Consider the following 23,784-nt stretch of genomic DNA (forward strand, 5'->3'; position numbering starts at 1 on the left):
CATCAAAGGCGGCACAAAAGAGTCAGAGATTACTACGGTCCAAATAGGTCAAGCTTGCCTGACAGAAGTGGGAGTGTTAGGAATTCATATCTCATCCTCAACCTCGCGCAAACCAAGATGATTTATTTGACATTACACAGGGTCTCCAGCACAGAAAAGGAGTTCACAGAGAGGAAAAGGGGATGATGATTTAAAAATCAGAGGCCATGCAAGGTCAGTCTGTCAATCCACCACTTTGATCCAGACTGAAATATCTTGACAGCTACTGGATGTGTTGTCATGAAATTCGGGACAGACATTCACGGTTCCCAGGGGAGGAAGCCTACAGACTTAGGTGAACCCTCTGACTTTTCCTCTATGGCTTAGGGACAAACTTTTCACCTATTGCCGTGGCGATCCCAGAGACTCCGGGGAGCCCAAGGCAAAGAAGAAACCCTCCTGGTGTTTGTACAAACATTCATGATGCCCAAACGTTGCATCCTGCTGAACGTCAGCACGTTAGCGTTGTCATTTTGAGCATTTAGCATTGCTGACGTTAGCATTTAGCTTAGAACAGCCTGACAAAACATCCAGCATGGATGTAGATTATGAGTCTTTTAAGATATAATCCTAACATAATTACTTCAATAAAAAAGAATGAAATGGCTTTAAATGAATGATTGTTGGCATTAAGAATACATCCGCTGGGTTTCTCTCACTCTAATCGGGTGAATATTTGGTTTATGTGAATAATATGTGATTGTTCTTTATCAGCATCTCACAGCAAATCAGCAGACGATGACGGTCCATACTGCACCATGTCGTACACTCCGGTAAAATGTCAAATCCTGGAAACTTCTTTTTTTCCTCCCTCCACTCCCAGCACACTTGTAATCCAATATCCATTCCAGCATGGAAATGAGAAATAACAAGATTAGGAAACAATTTATATGAATCGCCCCATGTTCACTCACTGTTTACGCTTTCTCGGGAGGGAAAGGAGACTGCGGTCTCCATGGGAACTGTGGCTGGCCAATGGTGGGTGTTTTCTGCCTGACCGTATGACGCGCTGCCTGTTGAGATGGGTATTGAAGTTGGCAGCTGGAGTGTGTACCCATAATTTTCATAGCAAAGAAAGTAGGAACCAGTAAAAGTGCATTACCAGGGAGATTATTTTAGCTCGTCCTGCACGGGCTAAATATGTTTGCTTTTCGGTTGTACTCTCCTCTTTTAGTTATGACTTTGTTTAGACACCAAATACACTCAGCAGCTATATTTAAATATAGCTGCTGTCATGGTCATTAACACAAACAGCAACTTCAAGCTGAAATTGCAGTTGAAATGTGTAATTTTATGATTTTAAAAGTGCTGTGGCAGTGTTACAAAACTGGAACCGCATTAATATATCTAAAAAAAAAAGTGCTTGCATCTGTGTTTTTGCCTAATACCTCCCCGGCTTTATTGTCTGTAAAGCACTTTGTAACTGCGTTTTGAAAAGAGCTACACAAATAAAGTTTATTATATAAGGCAGATACAGCTGAGCCCTCAGGAAAATGTGCTGCTTCCTGTTCTGGGCAATATGAGCAGCGGCCTTGAAGCTACCTGTCGACATTGATCAGTCACGCGGCGGGCTTTCTCTGAGATGGGACTTGCAGTTATTAGAGCGAGAGGCTGTTAGATGGAGAAGCCTGTCGTTCGCTGCATCTGACGGTTCAGGTAAGCCCTGAGGAAAACTGCCCCCCCCCCCCTTCCCCTCTAACCCCAGCCCCCTCCCCCCGAGCACATCACCCCTCGCCATCACTTGGATTTCAAGTCAGCAGGTTGGTGTGATGGATTGGCTCCCAGCGCTCTCACCAGTGCGCTGTGTTCGGCTGTTCAGTGCCACATCTGTGTAAATGAGGACATCAGACCGTCCTGCAGACGCACTAATGGGCGCAGGAAGTGAGGTTTTCACTGCTCGGTGACAGAAATGTATTTGTGCGCAATTTGATCTGGTTGTCCGTCAATACAGAAGCCTCCATTAGTTTTCCCTCTGAAGATTATATATGGCTTTCAGAAAACAGCCTCTTCTGTGTTTTAAAGGTAAAGTCATAACTCAACTTCAACCGCTTAAGGGCGAAAGTTTTGTTTTTAGTTTAGTTTTTTTTTTTAGCTACAGCCTAATTTTCCACCTAAAAAAAAAAAAAAAGGTCAAATCACACAGCAGCATTATTATTATTATTACTCTATTTTTCACGGTGACTTATTACCTTCTCACTCTGCGTTTATGTTGGATTTCAGCTTGTAATTAGCTTACCCCACTCTGTTGTGAAAATATGACTTTATAATGTGCATCAATTACAGGCCATAGTGGCTCAAGGGTACGCAAGGAGTGCGGGGGGGTGGGGTGGGGGGGGGCTGTAAAACGAGACTTGTCCGGGAGTGAAAATGTTCTGTTAGTAGTTGAGGTGATAGATCACCAAAACGCCCCTCAAGTATAACCTGTGTCACCGCTTTGACCGTGTAGGTCGGTCTCATTCGGTTGATATAAATCCTGTGATATTATCCCAGTGTGTAAATCACAATTTCCTTTTCATTATCTTTAGAGTTTCATGCAGATTTAGATGTTAAAAGCTTTTAAATTACATATTGATAGCAGACAATGAAGATCGGCAAACCCCCGGCTCCTAGAAATTAGGTTTACATAACACTTATTTGTTCTGGCAGTTTGAAAAGGGAAGAGCAAATATCAGAGAGCGGGCAGAAAAAAATATGCATAATTTAAGTAGCAGAAGTGTATTTTCTCCTTCTTTCCCATACTGTCTTTATTTAATCTGTTAGTCTGCTTGAGATCATGAATACAGCCGGAGATAAGACGCACAACAAAACACAGCCAGTTACACAGAAACACACACACACACACACTGATTGCTCTTGTAATCCTGCAGGTGTGGAGCTGCTGCTCTGCAGAACATAAGATATTTTCAGACTCAGATAGCTGGTGTTATTTCTTGTGCGCACTGACAGCGGATAATAGACCTGCGCGCTTTTTCTCTCTGTTTTCTTTGCTCATCCGTCAATACCAGTCAAGGTATGTAAAGGTATTCGAAGTATTCCTTAATGGCTCCTGAGAAAGGCGGCACCCAGCAGTCGCTCCCCGCTCGCTCTTATGCTTTTGTCAGTATTTCTCTAAACCTCTTTTCATACGACCCATCCAGCCGCTGTCTTTAGAAACCTCCCCTGTCCTATAGACCCACACAGCAGGTAATATCTCTCTGTGGCTGCCAGCGGCAATGTCTTTCACACCCGCCGACAGCCCCCATCAGCCGACATCAGAAAGCAGCCCGGGGCGCGTTCATCCATTTGACCAGGGCCCTCCACTGTGGTCCTGCTCCATCAGGAGGCGGGTACCCCTCAAGACCTGGGAACCCATTTAATCAATGGCAGAGATTACAGTAGTCACGACCAGCTGGCGCCTGCTCGACACAAACATCTCTGGCGTCTATGCAGGGGCCTGTTACCCCACTGCCCACCCTGCTACCCCCTCACTATGCAGGGGCAAAGACCACCAGTGGCCTGCAGTCAAACACTGTGTCTTATGATTGACAGCGCTGTTGTGTCAGCGGAGGTCACATAGTTTACCCTCACAAAGCTGTCTTACAGTGCATTGTAAGAGAGAAGTGGTGAACTTGTGTTTACCTTCTCATGGTGATTTGTTTATGCTTCTGCATGTTGTTCTATTTGTGCTAAGTTTGTTTTCGCTGCTTCATGTTGAGCAACACAAAGATTTGTACTCATCAAATCTGCGATTAGACGCTTCTTTCACTTCTGCCGTCTTGAGATTTTTCTCTCTCTCTGGCACCCTGTCGACCGGCTTTCCATATTTCCCAGCATGCAGCAAAATAACTTTCTGAAAGAGACATCTTTCAGACAGTGTCCCAGTGTTATTTTTCAGCAGCAGCGATATTAAAATATTCACAGTCATATTGGGTAAACCTTGGGCTCCGAGGTTGCCAAGGAAGTGTTTATAGAATTTGTTTCCCGCGGCAGCTGCTCGTCTGAACTCGACGCTCCATACAACATCACTGTCGGGCACCAGCAGTGACTCAGATGAGCCACTGTTGAGTCTGTGAGGCTTTTCAAAGTGGCTTGTTTGTGTTCATTCAGAAAAAGAAAAAAATCTAACTAACTCATTTTTAATAGTATCCTTATGAGTGTTATTGATTTCATGTGGGGTTGACAGAGGATCAGGTAACATCGCATAGACAGAGTTTACTTTTTAGTCAACTAATAGTTGAGAATGTTTCACTATTTAAAGTTAGGAGGAATATAAGAAAAGAAAACACGCACTTAAAAGTCAATTTGATCCGCAAATAACGTCTGACAGAAAACACCAAACTGCAACTAAAGCAAGAAGTCTGAAGCATTAATGCTGCTGCTGCTGCTGCTGCTGCTGCTGCTGCTGCTGTGTGCCAAGGTCCCTGCCCCCCTCTTTACAGGCTTCCTCTCAATCAGGCCAGACCAAAAAACACCTGAGGACAAAACGTCATGAGTCAAGAATGATTTGCACATCACAGCCAGCAGGGGGAAGAGTGTAACAGCAACGTGAAAGACAAAACCCCTGGAGAATCATTAACAGCAGGCAGCTGTTTTCACTGGGAGAGCTGCATGCTACCTGTCCAGCACAGAGACGACGTTAGCAACTCGCTAGTGACCACAGTGGAGGATTTAGCAACTAAAGAGCCGGATATTTTAACCAGGAGTTAACGGAGAACGAAAGCAGAGCTAAATAGAGAATAAATCATGAACTTACATTCACCACATGGCCAGAAAGAGAAGATTGAAAAGTTTGCCGCGTTAACTTATGGAAGCGATTTCTTTACAGCTTGTTTCTGCTGCCACCAAGTGGCCAAAAAACAAATTCATGCAGGTTAAAGTTGTTTTTATTCTCTCATCTTGACAAAATTGACGCACATAAATGAACTGTTATTCATAAGTCAACCGTTTGTTGCAGTTGAATTTACACATCTCAAATAAATTCATTGGTTCATGTCACTCACAGGTCATGGTTATCTACCCAGGAAGAAGACACACTCAAGGGTTTCCATTCATGCACTTGCATAAATGTCCATATTCAGACAAATCCAGGGCTGGGAACTGATCCCAAACAAGACATGATGACAGTGTTTCCCACAGAGAAACCCCGCTGGTCATTCTCTTGTTCATTGTATTTGAACCTGAAAGAACACGTTACTATCCGTAGTAGCAATAAGACTGAGAACTGTGGCATTAAAGTCAAACTGAAGCACAACTTTTTTTCCTTTTTTTAAATGAACTAATTTGTAGATGTGTTTTGCATCCAGCAATAATAAGAAGTTGAGAAGCCAAATCAGTACAGAGCGGCATGAAAGTCTAAGCTACATAGACCGACTGACTTTTTTCGTGGTCCGACTAAAAATGACCTTGGACGACTCATCTAACGAACTCTCCAGAGGGAATTTTTCTGCTCGAGGAAACAAGCAAGCGAGGTGAAAGAGCGCCTTGTCTGAGCGGTCAGGTATGAGCTGTTCGGCTTCATGAATGTACATGTTATGTCCTCAGCCAGGTGAAGGCACAATCCGCAGGCTGTTGCCGTGGAGTTTTCTTTGGCACCGAGGGGTTTGCAGAAGAGCGACGCGCTCAAAGACATCATACAGCCCTTGTTGGCCGCTTCCACCTCTTCAACCTTCTGCCGCTTTACCCTCCAAATGACGATAGAGAGCGGCGGCTCCTCCGGTGACGCTTTGAATTTTTTTATGGGACCTTTATTTTCTTTGGCCGAGAAAGAGAGAGAGAGAGAGAGAGAGAGAGAGAGTGCAGCAGAGGGTCGTTCGGTTGAGACGCTTCAGTTCGCAGATTCCTGACATGATGTCTGAAAAGAGTGTCAGTCATTTTTAATTTGGGTTATGTTAATTTGACTGTGCACCTTTGGTTTGTACTGCAAGTGACCTGTCATGTCACTGCAGATGACAACTGACAGCAACACGTGACATGACTCCTGGCCTCTACTCTAGCAGTGGACGCACAGACTTCACCTTCACTTACTGTGTCCTGTTTGTCAACAGGGGGAAAAACTGTGGGAGTTTGGCATCACATTTAAATCACAGGACTCATTATGTACTGCAGATATATCTGTACAAAAACAACAGTTCAGATATCCACAATGTCATTCCTCCTGGGACGAATGATGTCACTTTTAGCATTGGTATCACGTGTGTTGGGCTTTCAATTTCAGATATCTACAATTACATGTTTAATATCCACAACAAAAATTCTGGATATCTGCAGCAGAATTCTTTCTTGGAAAAATCCCATTTTAAATATCTGCAATACAGTTGTTTCTAGTCATAATTTTAATTTCATATTAAAAAATAAAACATTCCGGATATCCAGAATGTAATTTTGAATATCCAAAATACAGCGTGACTAGTAAAAAATATCATTATAGAAATCCACAGTTTATATTATGATGTAAAATTATGACATATCTGTAGAAATCACATTTGAATTATATTGTTTCTAGTTATATTTCTAAATGTCGATATCCGTAAATCTGAAATTAAAATTATGACGCGATGCACATAAATGGCAAAAGTGACGTCATTTGTCCAAAGAAGAAAGTCATTGTGTATTTCTGAAATGTTGTTTTTGAAGAGGAAGAATTGAATTACAGATATCTGTGATATACTATTTACCCAGTCTAGATATTAGACGTTAAAACGCCCCCTTAGATCTTAAATTTAGTTTTGACTAGTGCAATCAAAGTTGTAGATATCTTGAAATGCAATTTCTACCGGTAAGGATTTTATTATGGATATCTTTAATTACCATTATGACCAGTGAGAATACAGTTTTTTGACTGGGAGAAATGCTATTATGGATATCTAGAATGTAATTACAGATAGGAGCGTGGTTCCATTAAATGTTAAAATGGCTTGCCATGGTGGGAGGATATTCTGTCATGAAGCCAGTGCTGGATTAACCTCCTAGGAGGGCCCAAGGCAAATGAACTGAACAAAAATGAACCACCCCCACCCAACCCCCACCCTCCCTCCCATTTACTAAGATATGCTGTGAGGTTATTTGATTAAACACATTAATTTGGGAAATATCATCTAGGAGACTTTTCTAAAATGGAATTGGATGGAGTCAAGACACAAAAGCAGCTAGACGATCATACAAGTTTTAATCAAACCCAACGGCTTCGCCATAATCACCAAATCTATCCAATGTAAACATCCCAGTAGGAACCAACTTCCTGGTTCAGTTTTAATCTGCCATACTTGTCCTGGTTGTGTGCGCAGTCTGAAAAGGATCATTACAGACATTTATTTTCCATCCAGCTTTGTGGTAGAGATGTCATTACATGTGCAGAATTTAATTGTGCACAATATTATTATGATTCATATAAATAACGACCAAAAGTACAAAACAATAAGACCTGAGCTTTAACGATCGGGTAGTAACCTTTAAGATAACTCATCTTTAAGCACAAGAACACTTTTTTTTGGTCGTCCATATTCGTGGAGAGTCCCAGTTTGGCATTAAACCTAAGTAACTCCTAAGTTAATGGAATTATACATTAATGTAATTATTTGGAACGACGTGCTGCGTGATTGATGACGGCCGCGCTGTCCTGCTGCCCTACACCCTGAAACATGACGCACGCTCACTCCCGCAGGACCTGGACACTGCAGACCTCTGTGTGCATGAACTAAGTAACTGAAGTTACTATCATAAATATTTCATCGAGAAAATAGCTGTGAGTCATAAATACATCACATGAACGGGGGGGTGGGGGGTGGGGGGGGGGCAACTGGAACTCAGCCAGACGTCCTGTAACGGGGCAACACAATATACATCACCTCATAAAAGGCACCAATTAACCAGGCGCTCGTATATCAGCTCCTAGTCACTTACAAAGTCATTGCCTTCCTTCCTGCTCTCATTATCGTCACATACAGTGGGCGCCCACAAGAGCACACGTTACAGTAGGCAAGAGGAAGAGGAAGGTGTTGTTTTGTTTTGGGTTTTATCAGTCAGGGGTTTCCTCCTGCGTTCTCCAGGGGCTCCAGGGGAGGAGAATGGGGCTGTAGCTTTCCACATGTCCCTGTGTGACATCTCCATTGTGCGGGGAGAAAACGCTCACGCAGCGCGGGGCAGACAGCGTTCTGAAGTGTATGAATTTTGACAGTGGGACATATATCAAAGCACCTACTCTGCATATCACAACGTCCAAACCCATCGGGTTCACTGCTTAGAAACAATGAGGCAGAAAGTAACAGGCTCCTCTGAGAGTGTTCTGTGATGCTCATTGACTTGTGGGGTCAGATGGTATTTGTGTCAAAGGTTACAGAGGCCCCTGCGCAACTTTCATACATCAGAGACTTTATATTATGGCTTGGATGCTCACCAAACTAAATAACAACGGATTGAAGGCTGCGCTCTGAAATGTTTAGGAAGCCTTAGATGAAGAATGTTAAACTGTAACTTCTATCAAGGCAGTTCCTACTATCTCCCAATTTTTTAAAACTGAATTAATAGTTTAGCATGCAAAGTTAGACACCAGGATTTTCTGGTATTTTATGGCGAAGTGATGCAACATAAAAATATCTACTGGGAAATTGATGTTTTTTACTTTCCGTTTGATGGATTGCAGTGAAATTCGTGGTCCCTAAATCCTACTGACTCTGATCCCCTGACCTTTCCTCTAGTGCCACCAGGAGGTTGACAGTTTTGGTTTTTAGTGAAATATCAGTAAAAACAGCTTGACAGCAAAAGTTAGCACAGATATCCCAAAAGGAATCCCAATGACTCCCTTGGTATTTCACCTGGTGCCACCAGCAGCTCATTTATCCAGCTAAATATCACAGTATTTAAAAGATAAATTGGCACAAAGTTTAGGACAGATATTTGTGGTTTTCAGAGGATGAATTCCTCTGACTTTAGTTGGTTCTCCTGACTTTTTCTCTTGTCATGATGAAGTTCACTTTTTGGGTTTTTTAGTGAAATGTCTCCACTAACTATTTGACAGATTGTCACAAACTTGGGTTTATTTTTATGTCCTGTCATTCCCATCATGCTCTTCTGTACGTTGTATTCAGTGCAAGTTAACAACAAACTAAACTAAGATAATAAACATGGTATTTGCTAAACAACATGTTTAGCATTAAAACTGTCCACAACATGTAGCCTATAATGTTTACATGCATTCTCTGTGTTCAGTACTTCAGGACCAGGTTGCACTAGAAAAGAAGTAGCAGACAGGCTAGCAACAACTGCATTCAGTCACACACACATTCTTACAGTCCCCATTACCTAAATGTAAAAAAATACTGAGTGAAAACATCTCGCACAAGTGCAACTGTTTCTGCCAGAAAAGCCGACGAAAACATCTTGTTTAAACACATTGAAAATCTGGCTTACAGACGGGCGTTCTGCTGAAACGTTGGTGCGGTGGCAAACAGGAAAGTGAAGCAGCTCAGATTGAGACAAACAGAGCTGCTGTGTTTTTATAGCCTATATCTCCACACAGCAAATGGTGCTGCGCGCCATATCTGCCCCCTACATTATTTACACCTCCTTTTTATTAGGGCAATCTTGACATGTGTGCCTGGAGATCGATGGGAGTGTTTTTTTTCTTTTTTTATACGAGCCCTGTACGGTAGCCAAAGTGGGCCATGGGCTTGGGTCTTGCACAAAAAAAAAAAGTTAAATATAATGATGGGGTTGGGGTTTTTTTTTTATCACTGCCTTTGTTTGGAGTACTCAGGGTGGAAAGTGTGCCAAAAACGGAAGATTTAAGCTGATTACTTTGAGGGCATGAGTGTGTTGTAACACCCAGAGGGGCTTCGAGCGTTCGATGTCACTGAGGCTGAAGACGAAATGTAAATACATCTCTTATCACAGTAAATAGTTTGACCCGAGAGTCAACATGCATCCAATTATTTCTTCATTTTAATCACATACAAAGACGAATTCTGGACACGTTATTCATCCACGAGCGCGGCATCTATTTTGCAGTGGGGTTAAAATGTCTGAGTTTAACATATTCAGAGTCAGGATCACTTTATTTAACTCATACATTAAATAATTCTGCCAGTGAAACCGATATGGAAACACATCACAGATACATAATAAAACAAACATAATTCAAGGACCGTGTCGCTCAATTGAAGAGGTGATATACACTAAGCTTACTCATTATGCAGTCAGTGCATATTGCTCTTTTTTTTGTTCCCATTGTGATTGACACGTCCGTACAGTAAAAAGGAAGTGGGATTCTGAAAAGCTCATCTCAATAATACATATTTATATTAGTTGCTGTTGAGATGCTATCCAAATAGATCTGACCTTGCCTCAGCTGGGGAGCAGAAATGAATTATATATAACCTATACAGAGTTCACTTGGCAAATAAGGGGGAATAATACATAGTATGAAGCGCTGAAGATGCACTTTTCAAGCCTTTAAGCCGGGGGGACGTCGTCATTGGTGAAGTGTCAAAGCCTGAAATCCATAGGAGATACATTCCTGGATTTGTAAAGGGATTTTCTTTGAAGCAGATGCCGGTGAATATTAATGTCCAGAGGAGCTGTGGTCGTCCGGCTTAGTGCGACTCAAAATGGTCACGACTGCACGGAGAGGCCGCACAGGTTAAAATTAATACCAAATATAACCTTAAAATGAATCTTAAAAGGACTCCTTTCCTTCCCCCCCGGGGTCAGAGTCACCTCACTGCATTGAACCTCTTTAGAAAATAGATCAAGTTTTTCTTGGCTTATTCTGAAGAGAGGTAGAGGAAATATGAGAGGCTAAACTCAGCTGAACCCAAGTAAATAAACATTTTATTTACTGAATACAGATACTGTTTATTTCCACCTTTTGTTTATGTGACTGAAAATACAGAACGCCACTGTGGATACTGGTACTTGCTTTGAGTGGTAGGAAGTAACTAAGTACATTTACTCAGTTCTCTTTTATATTTCCCTCATGTTTACGCTGTTTCTGCTACTTTTACTGCACTTACCAATTAACCTTTTATAACCTTTAAACTACATTACGTTTGACCAAACTTACATTAGACTGTATTTCTGAGTTTGTTCTCAGTTTTTGACGAGACCACATTTGAAAGTCTGTGATCTGATGTGTGACCTGACCCCGATGATGAAACAAGACACATATTTCACTGTTTCTACTCTAAAACTGAACATGGATTCCTCCACTTAACTGCTGCAAAATGCATTTCAATCATCTGTTGACCCACCTATAGTGAACATCTCCCTGACACTGTTTCTTCTTCTTCTTCTTCTTCTTCTTCTTCTTCTACAACCGTGATGAAAGTGAGGGCTCATTGCTGGGTGACAGACTGTGACTCCCACACCTCAATCATTTCAATCAGATGCATTATGTTCTGTCTCCATCGCTGATGGATGTCACAAGGTCGAACTGCAGCAAGTGATGAAGTTAAGACTCCATTTTATTTTAAAATCCCATCTCCTGCGATTCAGTATTGTCCTTTGATGGTGATTCCTCGGACACGGATATTAGAACACAGCCTCTTTAGAACGACTGATACAAAAATCTTTAACAATTTACTGATTGAAACTTAATGCACAACACATCTGAAAATGTGAGTAGAAAAGCAGGAAATAAAATCACAGGTGAGGACGTAACACATTCTTTAAGCCTCCCATCCTTACAGGTCCATGCACGCAGGCTTGCACTTAAAACTAACAACGTACGGACGGAACGTACAAAGGTTAATTACAAAAAAAGTATATAACAATAATAATAAATATGTGTGCGTGCCTTTATACAGTATTTATATACTCACATACTAATCCACACTCTACGTACAGACATTTATAGACTGCATGTTGTGGACAAGTACAATCTCTACTGAATGTTCTTATTGGCACCGCTCCCTCCTCCTTCAACAGGCAAGGAAAACAACAAAGTTATGCGTCTTCTCTCAGCCGTTGTGGAGGCTTAGGGCCGGACCGGGTGGTTAATCTCCTTCTTTGGCAGTAATAACAACAATATAAACTATATTCATGTAGTGTCTTTCATACGCAAGATGCAGTTCAAGGTGCTTTTTTAATAAAAAAAAATAGAGGGGTGAGGACAATGTTGTGATTTGGTCCCAATTTAGCAGTAAATAGAAAAAGAGGAATATGTTAAACACATTGTTTGTGTGAAGCTTGGATCCAGTATTTGTGTGGAAAGTAGTTTACAGAAAGATTCAGGGAGCAGAATCAGTACGTTTAAGATTAAGTTTACCATTACAAATAAAAACATGGCTGGCACATGTTTGTGGACAAGAATCCTGAGCTGCACAGGAAGTGATGAGATTAAGAATTTAAGCATAATAACACCTACAGAGCCTCGGACTCCGAGGTATACCGCACATGCAGTTTGATGGACAAGTGATCTATCGATAAAAATCTAAGCAAGACACCACAGCAATAAACAATCAACCAAAAATGTCGAGGGTTTATCACTTAAATGAAAATAAAAAACCAAGCTAATGAAAAAAGAGCAGATAACTTGTCAAGGCCTTAAATGGAGAGGACATCATAATTAACTCAGCAGTGGTAGACAAAGGTATTTGAAGGTCAAAGTCTGCCAGATATACTTGTCTTGAAATATGAAATAAGACCTTGAGAGCCTCTAATCATGAGCTGGGCACTGCTGCAGAGAAAGAAATAATAATCAAGCTGAGGCTCTGCAGACATGAGGACGGTGTACTGCTGCATGCCTGGTGCTAATAGCGGGAGAACGGACGGAGAAGAGAGAGACCGGGATAAGAATTTCAGTGATTTCTTTTCAACTGGTGGGGAATTGCCGTAGAACAGCATTTGATATAATTGCCTCCATATGTGGAGGGGCTCTTGAGATATCTGCGGTGCTGGTTGCTCTTCTCCCTCCATCAGATACCAGTGTCTAAAAAAAAAAAGAAAAAATCATTTCTGTTGAGCACTGAGACCCAGAGCCTTCTGCCTCACCCGGCTCCAAGCATGTCATGCTGCCGTGGATAATAACGCTACCATGTGGACCTGGTTCAGGGAAAACACTTCCATATGTTGTGTGCGCATGTTTCCCTTTCAAGATTTATGAATGAATAAGCTTCAATCGCTCCCAAGTCCATAGAGCCGGTGACAGGCTCATGTTTGGAATTTCACAAGGAAATCCATTTGCTCTTCTGCAGCGTGTTTGTTTGTGGTTTTCCCAAAGGACTTTTCTTTAGCTGTGCATATAGGATAGTGTAACTAACGTTCTTCCTCTTTTACAATTACCCTAAATATGTGGTCGCACCGTGACCCGGCGCTGATTGTTTACCGCAGCGAATGTAAAGACGTGCGCGCCCGGAAACGCCTGAAGAGAGTTCTGCTTCGTAAACGGCAATTTCAGCTGTTCTGGTCGGTTCTGTGTGTCTCCTTTGTTAAAAATATCACTTTGCACTACTTTATTTATCTTTTATCGAGTATACCACACGTTAATTAACATCATAACGATATCAATGAGCGGGATGAGGCACAGTCTCCGAAACGAGGCAAAACAAAATGAACGACCATCTAGATTGTTCGTCCTATACCCTCTGGTACGAGCCGTTGAAACGAATTAGACCTCCGTTGTCATGGTTACCATAATAAACAGCTTGTAGAAGGGGTCGCAGTCCGGTCAGGTTTAGGACAGGATTGCAGTTTGTAAGTTTTATACGTACTTCCGTGAGGTCACAGGATCTCTTGTCGTCAAGGTTACGATGGTAAACATGGTCACGGAAAAAAAGAAGCAACAAAAACTGTTGGTTTTTTAAATAGGAAATGAGCAGTAATACCTTGTTGACCCTTAACCTCTTTATGCTACGTCACCTGACTTCCATCCTTTGTTCCCGTCACAGTTGCTACGGTTGCTAGAGGACGCTTCACAATAAAAAAAAAACCTACCCGGCTTGTAATGAGCGGCTTGCACAGACGACCTTCGGGCTCGTTTTGAATGGGACAGTCTTGAATGCACATACAGCAGGATCAATAAGGCCTCCTTCAAAGGCTGGAGTATCTTCTAGTTAGGGTGATATTGGTTAGATTTAAACAACAAAAAAACCCAGCTTGGTTCGGATTAGTTGAGGAAAAGGTCGTGGATTGGATATAAAAGACTGCTTGGTATTATGATTAAAGTTTGGTTTGATTTAGGCGCAAAAATAATGACACGGTTATAGAGAAAGATCCCGTTCACGTTTAAAGGAAACCACTGTTGTCCGTTGCTGAATTAGAAGGCAAACGATGGTGATGTTTAAGTCACGTTCTCACTCTGACCTCCTCTGCCAGAAATACTGTGGCTGTATAACATAACCAGTTAGTTCCGCCTGCGCTCCTGAAATACAGAGTCGTAATTCACCAGGCTGCTGCTGGTACGTACTTTGACAGTTAAAAGTAAACATCCAGTTTGTCATTTTTAGGGCACTTTAACAAACGACTGATGCCGTCGTATGTTTTCCTGGACAGTCTCAGAGGATACAGCATAGATGAAAAAAAAAAAACAACCTTATAAAAACACTGCTGATTTGAAGCCCCTCTGGCCCGGGACAAACATCTTAAAAAAAAAACCTTTTATTTCAGCTGTAATTAACATCATCAACAAGCGGTGAGGTACTTTGCACACTGACACTTCAGCTGCAATCTATTTGCACTTTGCTACTTCCTCCAAAGCTGAATCCAATTTAACTCCACCGTGTGCACCGTGCACTTGTATTTGTTTTTCTGAGCCTGCCTCAATGAAAAATATTCATTAATGAGATTCTGATTGTGAAAACATTACAAAACAAGCACATACTGTAAAACCACATATGAAAACAGAGGATACTCAATATTCAAATGAGTAAATAATATGGTATTTTGGAAAAACCAAAAGACACAGGTTCTACTTTAACACCAAATTTCACCCAATCATTTTATTCCATTTTTCCCAACAGGAACGTCATTCAGTTCCAGTCTGACTATAACCTTTGGCTCTCAGCGCTGGTCATTGCTCTGCAGAGTCGCGCTGGACCTCTTGAGGGCAGTGCAAACAGTGAGCTCTGCAGAGGAATGGCCTCAGCCGACAGATGCAGGCACTCGCCAGTTTTTCTCCAATTGACATTTCCCATCATGCCCACACAGCCTGCATCAGTATTCACAACCTGAGCGAGGGAAGCCACCGGGGAGAGGAGGAAAGTGAGAGTTAGAAAGGAGACAGCGCGGTACAGGAATACAGTGAGGCATTGAGCCTAGCCGGGTCATTTAACTCCCTATCTGTGCTGTTATCCTTTGGCCGAAGCTTCCACCTTTGTCCTTGAATACAAAACATTAAATGTGAAAGACTGCTCATTGTATTAAACACAAAATAGGGAGTCACGGCTTCTTTAAGAAAAGATTAAGAAAGACAGACAGACAGGAAGGCAGGAACACAGATAAATGCATACAGATTAAGAAAAGGAGACAGAGATGCGGTTTGAATGCAGCAGCACCATCTTGGCCCAGACCAGCCCCACGGCCCAAGGTCTCAGGAAGTGATTAACCCTCCTCAGACACCACAGGAAGATGTGTACATACACGTGTGTGAGTGGGCGTGTGTGTGTGTGTGTGTGTGTGTGTGTCTGTGTGTGGGGAGGAGAGCTGGTGGGAGTCGGGTGTGGGCAGCCAATCTCTAAGCCGCTTTTTCCTGAGGCTCTCCCCAAAAGTGGGGTCATCACCTCCTGATCTTGAAATTGAATTCCGATGATTCTGGTTTCCCCTGTGTAAATCCTCTTCCCTCAGGGCCTCCCACCCACACACTGTGCAATAAGACCTCCACTGCAGCTTCTATCCTCTTTCTTCTCAGTTTCATCTAAAATTTAATTCCAACTATAATGGATTCTCTTTAGTGAGATGCAGAAAGTTTCCTAATTTGTTTATTTGATGCTCACTACCACTAACAACCTGAGCAAGATCCAAATTCCCTGATTATTCCATAATGTAAATCATTCCTCTCAGCCTGTAATCCTCACCAGACACACAAGTCTAACCCAGCAGCCAATCGAATAACGTATTTGCAAGTCAATGTTCCTGGAAAAATTGTTGTGTTTTGCACAATAGCTCAACAGCAATTTAATTGAAGCTTAAAGGCAATTTAATAATTTCTAAGATGAAACCAGCAGCAGCAGCAGCAGCCAGGCCCCCAACACTAGCACCTAATTTAGATTCCGGTTTTGGATTTGAACCAGCGACAGTGAATCTTAAAGGTGCTCTGCAGACAAAGCAGCACATTCGCTGGCCGTCATTCACCTCCAGCGAGGCCAAGGCAGATGTTTGTTGGATAAATCTGCCAGACGAGGGAACCCAGCCAGTGGAGCGAGCGAAGGTGAAGAAAATGCGTACATGAGTGTGGTTGTTCACCACAGCCCCAGACGCACCGGATGCCAAGCGTGGAGCACCACATGCCAGACTGAACACAACAAAGCAGATGCAGCAGACGTGTTCGCTCCGAGCGGCAGCCGCGAGCTCAGTTTGACCTATACTGAAAATCTTTAATGGATAGAGGAGGGGGAGGCGGCGTTGGATGGATTTCCCCAGGTTTTTTTTTTTTGACAAATAAACAAAAATACATAATTGGAAGATAATGAGGGAAGTTTTATTTTTGAAATGTCTGCAAACTTTTCACTGTCAACACACATCAGTTACTTTCTTAACAATATTCGCTCCTGACAACCAAAGTATGATGCACGTTTTTTAGGGCTAAACTCAAAGCATTTGGTTACAGGAAGACATCTGGGTGTCTGGGTTCAATTGGAAATTCATTCTACTGAAGTTAGCATGCTAACCAGCTAGCCCCCGGCTGGCCTGTCTCATCACTTTCTAATGCCGAGTCACAAGCGCTTACAAGTAGCTCCTTCAACGAAAACCAGGATCTTTAACTGTCCTCAAACCTGCGCAGTTTTTCTTTAGGTTCTAGGTTCGAAACACAACAATGAATATTAGGTTTGCGACATGCCCTGGCTGCCTGAATCCGTTTGTTTTCTCATCAGTTCACTGCAGTTCCAAGGTGGAAATACTCAGCTACGGTGTCGACTGCTTATTTCCTTCATAACAACATAACAAGGTGAAGAACTAGATCTTCCTTGGAGGCGGTCTTTAATGCGACGCACCTCATTTCGCGGTTTGACTGTGAGAGGTCGGACAATAGCAGAGAACTGTAGCATGTTACTGTGCGAAAGAAATGTGAAGAAAGACACGTCCTTACGCTTGTGTGGTACAAACACTAAGTGACTGTGACACACTAACATATCGCACTTCATGTGTGATATGAAGGCAACGGTAAACCTTGGCTTTGTTTAATCTCAGAAATATCAACCGCCGTCTCTCTGGCTGAAACCTCTTTCAACTTGAACTTTAAAGCTAAAGAGAGCAAGTTGTTTATTTTCAAAGACATTCAGCTTTCTTCCTGATACTCAACATTCCCTCTGGATTCATTTTAGTTACCGGAGTTTGTGGCAGAACGCAAGCAGTAGCAGTTAGAAGTGATGCAAGAGCTCACATCATTACACCACCGCGCTTAAAGAGGCGAGCCACGGGCAACCAGAGATTTTTTACTTCACCTTTGACATTTAGCATGTCAATGAACCGCTCAGTAACTCTGCTCTCTCTGCAGATCCTGTCCTCATTACCCTCTTTAGCAGGAGAGCTCGGTGCTCTTCAGCTCTCTCTCTCTCTCTCTCTTCTTCTATCTCATAATCTTCACCCCCCCTCGCCTCCTCCTCCTCCTCCTCTCCCCACATTCTCTCTCGCTCTTTCTCTCTCCAGCAACACAACCATTTTCATTCTGCAAATGACTGCACCTGAAGTCAACTGGAAAGGAGAAGGTCTGCTCACATAGACAGAGCAGAAGAGCTCCGTCTGCAGAGTCAGTGGTGCTTCGCTCTTCCCCCCGCAGGCTCGGTATCCTAGGGGCTATAAGGCTCAGCCCCATTCTATTCCAACCTGGATAAAGTATGTTCACTGTCAGCACTTTCTCCGGCAGCCTGGCACTCTGTTTATTTTTGCAAGACACAGAGCTGAATAGACTTTAATAAATACCCTGGCCTGAGAGTTAGGGAGCCATCTGAGCTTGTCACAACTTGTAACTTAGCTGGTGCACCAGTTCAGACCAGTGATTGGGTGTTCACTTAACGAATGAGTGAGTGCACAACTCTCTCAACCTCGGGGCCTTTTGGAGATTGTCTGGACACTGCAGGGGAATCGCTGCTGCCTGCATTTACTGAGCTCCACATGTCCACAAACAGAGACACAGGTTCGACGTTTTAAACGGCACAATTGGAAAGGACGCTGAATAGAAACGGATCAGCAATAGATACATCGGGTGCTACATTACGGCTGTAATTTGTTGGAAGTCTTCCATGCAATCCTGAAATCCATTTGCAGAGGATGTTGTGATTCCAAATACGGGCCCTGCTGTGATTTGAATGGGTTCAGACACCTGTGGAGGGAAGGACGGAAAGAAAAAGAGCCTAAAATTTGAAATGACACCAAGCAGTGGTGTGATCAAGGATGACGAAAGATGAGAACAATCTTGACAATTACCACTTTGAAAAAAGGCAAGACTGTTCCCCAAGAAAAATAAACACTATGTTCACCAGGCTTTTGATACCTGGTGATTTGATGATGTTTGTTCGTTCATTTTATTTTTTTAGAGCCGCGAGGTCTATGCACAAAAACTGATGCAATCTGAATGAAAAACACCTTCTCTGAGGCTTTCAAAGGGGAAAGTTTGACGTTTTGGGATTTACGCTCATTCACGTTCTTACTGAGTTAAAGTGAAAATATAGACACGTCTCTCATGTCTGTGGTGGATATGAAGCTGCAGCGATCAGCCAGAGAGCTTAGCTGGAAACATCCGACGTTATTAAAAATCCAACAACCAGTACCTCTGAAGCTTAGTCATTAACACATTATTTCTTGTTTGTTTAATTAATTAATCGCCCTGACTCTTCCTTGGCACATTAACAACGTAAATCAAACAACAAACTGTCGTGTTCTTCATCCATATCTCAGTAACACCTTCAGGGAATTTCTTGAAATTTGGCACAAAGCTTCACTTGGACTCAAGGACAGACTGATTAGAGTTTGGTGGAGGCAAAGGTCAAAGGTCAGGGTCACTGTGACCTCAGAAAACATGCGTTCGGCCTCTTGAATGTGATATCTCAAGACCGCCTCGAGGGATTTGGCACAAACATCCACTTGGACTCAGAGATGAACTGTTTTGGTGGGGCAAAGGTCAAAGTTCAAGGTACACATTGAATTCACGTTCTTGCGAATGCCATACATCAGAAAATACCCAGAGGGAATTTCATGACACAAACGTTCACTTGGAGGTCAAAGGTCAAGGTCACTGTGACCTCACAAAACAGGGTTTTGGCCATAACTCACAAATTCATACGCTAATTTTAAGCTAAGCTAAGCACCTGCCTCTTGGTAGCTTCATGTTAATGCACATGATCTGACCCTCGGTAAGAAAGCTTGTACACAAAATGCATTTCCCAAAAATGATCAATGTTTTTGAAGTTTTGTAAAAATCACTAATCAGAAACTATCACAGAAGATTATGGACCAAAGTCTCAGTAACGGGACTTTAGATCTGGTTTAAGATATGTGAGTGTTACTCAGTGTATTTCCTGTTTAGCAGATTCTGTCATCGCAGCAGCAACTTTAGCGAAATTAAAATAGGTTTTCCAGTCCTTTATTACCATCTGAAAATCAATGTTGACCGGGTGCACCTCATTATGGTTCTGCTCTTTATTATTCATTGCAAAGTATTGGATTGACAAGAGCAGCATTGAAGTTTTTTTTTTTTTTCTGATGTTTTATAAAGGTACAAAAAAAAAAGAGACAAAAGCAAAGTTATACATTAAACAGTGGTTTATAAAAGTGAATAATATAGGACTGCAGATGATGAGCAAACGTGTGAGGAAGTGCAGACATGAAATGAATGAAAGTGCAGCTAAATGCCTTTGAAACATGAAACAGCATTAAGTAAAAGGGATGTGGCTGTTTAGTTTAGCACGGGATGGGCCTATCATTTCAAGTCGGGCTCTGTTGCTGCTATTGACTTTTCTTTTTCTTGTCAGTGGGTTTCAGGGTTTAACTCGGAGTTGCTGAAAATTCCACAGTGGTTTCATCCGGTGTTAATCTTTAGAGATTTGCATTAGTGTCCAGAGACACCTTTGATCTTTCTAAAGACTTTGATTGGATGTGTGAACCAGGGGGGCCACTTTCCCATCATGCATCCACTGGATTAAAGGAAGGGAGGGTGGTTATTTATAATTTTGGAAGTTGTTTTCAGGTCAGTGCAGGCTTTCAGAAGCAATCAGACAAACACATTTCAGTGGCAGTGGCGCAGAGACAGAGGAAGGGGGCGGGCGCCCGGGTACGATTTCAAACTCAGTGAACTTATGACGACAATGCTCAGTGTTTCAGTGGTTTGTCTCTGTAAACTGTGGTTGGATGAATGAAAGTGAGAGAGCGCAGGGGTAAGGCTGGCAGGAGCTGGGGGACGGGAGGGGGGGGGAGACGGGGGCGGGGGACATGGACAGTGTATACAAAACTATAGCTGGAAAAAATATTTAAAAATCAGCCTGAACATACGTGCAGCTGAGCTCTCCGCCACTCCCAAACATGTAACAAGATTATCATGTTCAAAAAATAGCTCTCAGAGACGATAGGCCACATGTTGTAACCATGGATTTTCACCTTCTGCGGCATGAAACACATCCCTGAGAGCAATCATTAACAGCAGAGCCTCTTTGCTGACTCAAATCCATCGGGCTTCACCGACAGCTGGTCTCTGCTCCCCCTCCGTCCATGCTTCACCTTTCAGGAGACATCAGAGCTCGTAAACATCGTCTCAGTGATGCCTGAAACAAGTTTCCATGCCACATTAATGTGCGCGGCAGCGAGGGCGAGTCTCTCGTGGAACAGCTGCCACCCCTGCCTGCCTGGCAGCAGCGCCGGGTTAGATTTGCCATTAATTTGTCGCACCTGACAGCCGACTCTGCTGGGTACCCTCCATCTACACCACTTTGCTGCCTTGTGCCTGGGAGGGACATATCTTGCCCTTGTGAGAATAAGCCTGAAATATGGTTAGGGAAGAGAATGGTACAAAATAAGAGCCCCGGGCTGTTATAGTTCATGTGTATCTAGGCCAGGCCACATGATTTGGTGGAAAGTTAGAACTGTTGAAGTCCATGGGGGGGGGGGGTCGCCGTCTGTTCCTCCCGCTAAATTAAGTGGGACTACAGACGTCACCAGCTCAGACAAGTCCAAGTCAAAAGTGACCAAGATCGGGCGCAGATCGAAACCAGAGTGAATCAGTTCGTGCTTAAGAGTCAAATAACCACTAATATTATTACAGTTATTGTTTATATATGAGAAGAAGACATTCACATATTCACAACAACACATGTTGCTGTTACTTGAGAGTTTTTGCAAGTTGTTTGTTGCCTTATGTTGCTAGGCTAACGGCTGGCTAGCACGTTTCTACACGTAGCGTAGCGTCTTTTAGAGTTGGTGTAGGTAAAGTCCAGTTTGACCTGCAGGAGTTTCTCACGGCTTGTGCGTCAGGACATAAAGTGAGCGATGAGTGAAAGCGAGTAAAAAATCAACTCCCAACGGTTGTAGTGAAGAGACGGACGGGAGTGAATCATGTGCATTAACAGGAAGTATTACATCCGGAAATACTAGTGTATTTAGTACAAACAGTATCTTGGAGAAACTTTCCCATCAGGACGAGTCTGATGAAGATTATCTTTCAATTAGTTTTATGTTGAGACAGTAGCAAATAAAAGGCCCATCACAATCCCCAGAGTCCAAGGTGATGTCTTCAGATAATCTGTTCAGAACATGGAGATTTCCAATTTAAAAATCACATAAAAGTCTCCAATTTAAGAAGCTGGAATGAATCACTTCAACCATCAGGCAATCATCACGATTGTTTCTACTAGACGTTCTGTCGATTGATTGATCTACGAATCCTCTCGGCTCTAAAACTGTTTTGTCTTGTAGAAAATGAAGTATATATCTTAATAAATCTACCGAGTTTTCAAGTACAAAGGAACTGGAACTTCTATAAATCACAATATATCTATCATTACTATATATAATAGATATGGTACAACACCATGCTAACACCATGTGTGTAATCTGTCTTTATGTAGATGGATGACAGTAGGTTGGAGGAGGTGTGTGTCGCTAATTTTTCAAATGCTGGAACTCTCATTTTGGAGCAAATCTCTTCATGTTTTCTAAAGGGCAATTAAATTGATTCAGACTCTGATGCATCAAGTAACTTGATGTTAATCTGTTGCCTCAACATGGGCAATGATGCACCGTGGCATATATCATTACACTGGAGTGGCATGAATCATCTTCTCTCGCCGTTCGTATTTTCTGGGCTTAGCCTTTCTCAGCTCGCTGACATTAAGATCCGTCTCAGGTCGCTGCGAGCAGACGGAGACAAACGGGCGTGGAGGAAAAGACAAAAAAAAAAAAAGAGTGGAAGAAGATGTTATGGAGAAAAATCACGCAGGCCTCCATTTTCTTCTTCATTGGATGTATTTTGTTATTGATGAGGCTGACATTCTCCTCAGTAATGGAGCCTGTGGTGAGTTTGCAAAAAAGCAGTACGTGAGCGTTGTGCGCTTAAAATCAATGGCGCTGTCCCGTCAGGCGAAGCACTTAACCCCACCCTCTTATGTATCGTCATGCTGTAGCCCGACGCCATTACCATCGGCGTTATGCAAGGGATCCACAAACAGTCATTACCACGCATCATCAGTAGGAAAGGCAAGAGCACACAGAGGCCTCAGCTCGCAAATGGACAATAACATTTGACAAAGAGCCGCAATAAATGAGCTGTGAAGGCCGAGCCTCTCACCTGTCAACATGTGACACTTAAAACAGTAATTTGTTCCCCCCCGGGGGCTGCACTCTTCAAGGTATTGAATTTCCCTCTGGGCCGCGGATTATTCAGCGATCACCTCGACAGAAAGCAATACCCTTTAAAAGACAGCTTAATGTGAAGCTAGAAACGACACTTTTCAGACAGAGCTGATAAAAGCAATTTTAAAAATAAATAAATAAATAAATAAGAAAATTCACATTTACTTTACGGGACGTACGTCAGGCTTTTTGTGCCGCCTGCACGTCAGGATTCGTTAAAGTGTAATAAAGATCTAGCCTGAGATATCCAGTGAATAACATTTCATAGCTGTCACCGTCATATGACTCGTAATGCCTTAATCTTTTATGCATATTTCCCCCCTTAAAACAACATAACGTCCATGAACAGGCCCTCCTTTGTCGTCCCTGAATGTCAACATCCCTGTTATCCCATCAGCTCCCTCCGCCTGAAACCTTAAACCGCCAAACACCTGTTCTTTTGTGTGAGCTGGCATTTTACAGCAGGGTTTCTCAGACATACCGTGGAGCCTCTCTCTCTCTTTCTCTCTCTCTCTCTATCGCACTCCACCCTCTCATTTGCTTCATCACTCTCTCTCCCCTCTCGCTCTCTCCTTCCCTTTCACCCCCTCCCCCCCTCACCACCACCACCACCCTCTCTCTTACACTGTCCCTTTTTCCTTTTACTTGCTATTGTCATGTCTCTCTATCTCTCCAGCTCTATTTACCACGTCTCTCCTCTTCCCTTCTCATCTCTCCATCTCTTTCAGACCCCTCTTTTCTCTCTCAGTACCTTCTATTCATTTTCTCAGCCTGCTGTCC

Source organism: Seriola aureovittata, chromosome 8, assembly GCF_021018895.1.
Source record: "Seriola aureovittata isolate HTS-2021-v1 ecotype China chromosome 8, ASM2101889v1, whole genome shotgun sequence".
Lineage (NCBI taxonomy): Eukaryota > Metazoa > Chordata > Actinopteri > Carangiformes > Carangidae > Seriola > Seriola aureovittata.